This window comes from Castor canadensis, chromosome X (genome assembly GCF_047511655.1).
Source record: "Castor canadensis chromosome X, mCasCan1.hap1v2, whole genome shotgun sequence".
In the NCBI taxonomy this organism is placed as follows: Eukaryota; Metazoa; Chordata; class Mammalia; order Rodentia; family Castoridae; genus Castor; species Castor canadensis.
Genome location: NC_133405.1, coordinates 58296864 through 58300434, shown reverse-complemented (window position 1 = coordinate 58300434; position 3571 = coordinate 58296864). Strand labels below are relative to the sequence as shown.

At 42.1% G+C, this 3571-nt stretch overlaps 1 pseudogene; it reads right to left on the bottom strand.

Annotated features, from left to right (window-relative positions):
• Positions 1-434: 434 nt before the first annotated feature.
• LOC141419398 (F-box only protein 3-like) lies at positions 435-3115 on the bottom strand (annotated as a pseudogene).
• Between the last annotated feature and the right edge of the window lie 456 nt (positions 3116-3571).

The window sequence follows — 3571 nt, the reverse complement described above, 5'->3', positions numbered from 1 at the left end:
GAGTATTTATAAATTTAGACTATATGAGACGTTATGAGGAAACTTTTGTTAATAAACACACTACATACTTTTACACACTACATACATTTTAAAATGATGCATCAGTAAATAATCTGATAAAAGTCATAGTGTGAGGACTTTTACATTCAGTCATCGTGTTGAAGACTTTAAAATTAAATTCAATTAGGAAAACTTTCAATTCAAGGTCTTTGTGCTAAAGACTAAATTCAAGGATAGATTGTCTAAGAAAGGACAAATCATTGGCACTCTAAGTTAGTGAAATCAGTTTCCTGTGAGTACAAAATATCAAGATCGCTAAATGGATTAGCTGAATTACAAATGTTGCTCATTTTTTAAATAACACAACTGTGAGAAGTCTTACTCAGTTTCTTTCTATCCTTGTGTAGGTATTTCCACTGCATTTTAAATCCCTATTCTAAACAATCCCTTCTCCATTTCTGTATTTTTCTAAGTAGAAAATATTTTTAAACAAAGAAATGTCTGTTCCTTAGCTAGAGAACTGTTCTTGCATTGACACCTGGAAGAGAAAAAAAGATTCCCGTTTCCTCTACCTCAAAACCACAAAGCAAACCAAACCAATCCAGCTCCTAAAGTAGCATCATGTAGTGCCCAGGGCTGGGACAATATTTCATGCTATTTTCCTGCTAGATGCCAAGCACAATTATTGACATTATTGAGAAATCTATTTAACAGACTAGAGTCATCCCAGTGCTTCCATCAGCAGAAGCCCTAAAACAGGTGTGAGCAGAGGCTTCTGTGAATGGGAACATCAAAGGCCCTCCTCCATCTCTCCTCCTCTTCATCTTCATCTGATTCGTCCATATCTGCTGAATCATCATTGTGGTCTTTCTCCTCCTCCTCCTCCTCCTTTTCCATCTCTTCATATTCATCAGGACCCATTTTCTTTTTTTTTTTCTTTTCAATTCTGTTTCTTTTTTAATTATTATTGTTTTATTATTCATATGTGCATATAAGGCTTGGGTCATTTCCCCCTCCTGCCCCCACCCCTTCCCTTACCACCCACTCCACCCCCTCCCTCTCCCCCCCACCCCCTCAATACCCATCAGAAACTATTTTGCCCTTATCTCTAATTTTGTTGTAGAGAGAGTATAAGCAATAATAGGAAGGAACAAGTGTTTTTGCTGGTTGAGATAAGGATAGCTATACAGGGAGTTGACTCACATTAATTTCCTGTGTGTGTGTGTTACCTTCTAGGTTAATCTTTTTGATCTAACCTTTTCTCTAGTTCCTAGTCCCCTTTTCCTATTGGCCTCAGTTGCTTTTAAGGTATCTGCTTTAGTTTCTCTGCATTAAGGGCAACAAATGCTAGCTAATTTTTTAGGTGTTTTACCTATCCTCACCCCTCCCTTGTGTGCTCTCGCTTTTATCATGTGCTCAAAGTCCAATCTCCTTGTTGTGTTTGCCATCAGGACCCATTTCCAATCGGGCTATAGACACCCTGAATGTTGGACATGCCATGTGGAATCGGGGAATGGCAACGTTAAAGATCTTGTCTTTAAAGTACAGGAAATGGAAGGTATAAAATCCTTCCATATAGCCTGATTTTGTGAAGAATGTGGTATAGCTTGTGTATTCATATACTCAACCTGGTCTGATTATTGGAAATTCACCAACTACTCCAGGCCCTTGGACTTCTTCCACATCTCCTTTAGCATTTTTTTATTCTTCAGTAGCAACTGCCCAACTGACAAGCCTTCTCAGGAAGCACATCCTTTGACATTTCAATTTTTATTTGGTATGTGAAGAAATACTGGGATGGGTGTACAGAGCTGAGTTCTGGCAGAAATGATGTGGAAACCAAAACTGTAATATCCCCAGGGGATGCTACATACTCTGGATCATGGACACACCTGAAAATTTGGTCTCTGATGATGGAGAAGCCACCTGATACAACATTGTTGACATAAGCGGTAAACCAGTCAGTAAAAGTAGCACCTATGATAAACATGTCGATAGCAGCTGGATTCCGAGCCATCTGGTCTGGACATTGGTAGAAAACTTAATTTTTGTTTCGGCCCTCTGCAGCTTCGACTGCTATGTACTGACTCAAACCAGTATGTGTGCAGAAAATTAAAGGGAGACAGTATTTCAGTCCCTGTCTCTGCTGGAATCCCCCAGCAGCTGTATCAACATCTAATAAATCTTCAGAGTGATAGTGATTTGGCAGTGCCATACTTCCCAGCAACCCAGGAACCACTAACTTCTGCCTGTTGTGGATTTGATATGAACACCGGTAGTCATTGGGAAGTTTGCAACCAATCTGAGCCTCCACAGCATCAAGGTCTTCCTCATGAGTACCCTCTTTCAGAGATAAAACCATCCGAGGACACCTGGGCTCCAAATACTTCTTGAGGTCATCCCAGGCCTTTTTAATAGCAGCATAATGGTCAATGTATCTTCCTACGTCAGGGTAAGTGTCTATGAAGAGAGATTTCCAACACCGATTCTTTCGTGTTTTCTCTTCCTTAGATATCAGCCAGTATTTTTTGCAATGTCTTCTCCATAATGGGTCATGACTTAATAGATGGCTAAGTCTTCAATTAACATAGCAACAACTGGCAATAACCAGATTCATAGTTAGCCTGCCCACGCCGGTGCTGGACTCTGCAGGGCCGGGGCGCAACAGATATGAGCGTCAACAGGGACAGGGGCTTATCCACAGTGTCCAGGGCTCACCACAGGGGCCACTAACCTCCCTCCCTAGCAACTGGGCTTCACCTAGGCCTGGGAGAGATGACTCTCATCCCCTAGGGCCTGGACCCTGAACAGAAAGAGGATCTCTGGGTGGAGTCCACCCAGTCCCAGTGTCCCCTGCCCAGGGGTGGTTCTGCAGGATAAGGACGGCCCTGGCATCATCTTTGGGTGCCGTGGGGGGCCAGGGTCCAGTCAGAGGCCCCGGCTTCCTTCACTCCTGCCTGACCACCTCCTCTACCGTGCTCCCACCCCTGCCATGCACACTGTCCCATTACTTGATTAGGTCCTGATAGTCCAAAAAGGATAAGATGGGAAGCAGGGGAGCAGTGGGCAGCGACTCTAGAGTCATCAGCGCCGCCTCGGCCTTCATGACCGCCATCTTGCCTGACCTGGTGCAGCCCCAGCCCCAACCCCACCGCCCAAACCACTGCAAAATACTTCTTTTAAAAGCAAATGAATTAACTTATTGCTTCTCTAATGAAATCCTGGAAATCCACATTTCCTGATGTAATTGTTTTCTGCAATATGTGATGACAAACAACACAGAGTTCTCTCTAACAATGAAAATATTGCTGGAGGAAGGGGATGTTGATATGAAAATAATCTTTATATACATATATATATTTGTGAAAGAAAATAAAATGCATGTGAGAAACACATGTCCAGAAAGTGAATAGGGAGGAATTTAGCATGGCACACAGATTGCTCTGCAATTAAATGAAAGACTTGATTTTTTTCTTTATTTTGCTTAATGAAATTTGCAAGCTTGAAACCAACTCAAATTTGAGACCAAATTTAAAAAGTCACCCGTACATAAGGATTTCTATCTGAAATG